Consider the following 662-nt stretch of genomic DNA (forward strand, 5'->3'; position numbering starts at 1 on the left):
GTCTAAGTATGGCTACAATTGGTTTTAATTCTATGCATTTCTGACTTTTCATGGAAACCTTCCAAGAACAATTATCACATTATAATGTCAATCAAACTAGAGCAAGACCTTAAAAAGAACAGCAATAAATTTAGTGACAGATTTCTGAAGACTTCCAAAACTGTAACCCATGCTAATACCTAATTGCTTTTATAAATACAGTTACATCAAAGTCTCCTTGGGATAAGTGCTATAGAATGAGTTCAAATCGACTTTCACATTATTAGTATGAAGAGACAGACTGATTCTCTCCAACTGAGCCTCATTTTCCACCAGAAGGATTACATGAAACTTTTCAGAGAGACTTGATTTTTTCCTAGTGCTGTTACAGAACAACAATGCTTTGCCTGTACGAGGATTTTTCTCCTGAGCCACTGAGAAGTTCTGCAATGTTCTTGTAACAGATCTCAATGGTTTTGTAACTCTTAAAGGTTGCTGCAAAGGTTCTCTTAGTTTACTTGTACCTCAGACTCCTGCCATCACAACTCTGTGTATTAAAGATGGGATACAATATACCTCTCAACTGGAAAAATTCTGCCAGCAGAAGACTTTGGGAAGTGCAAAACTATTTCATCAAAACTGTACTGTTATGAGAAACCTTTATTTCACAAAAGCCCTCCATA

Source organism: Antrostomus carolinensis, unplaced genomic scaffold (genome assembly GCF_000700745.2).
Source record: "Antrostomus carolinensis isolate BGI_N321 unplaced genomic scaffold, ASM70074v2 scaffold20447, whole genome shotgun sequence".
NCBI classification, from domain to species: domain Eukaryota; kingdom Metazoa; phylum Chordata; class Aves; order Caprimulgiformes; family Caprimulgidae; genus Antrostomus; species Antrostomus carolinensis.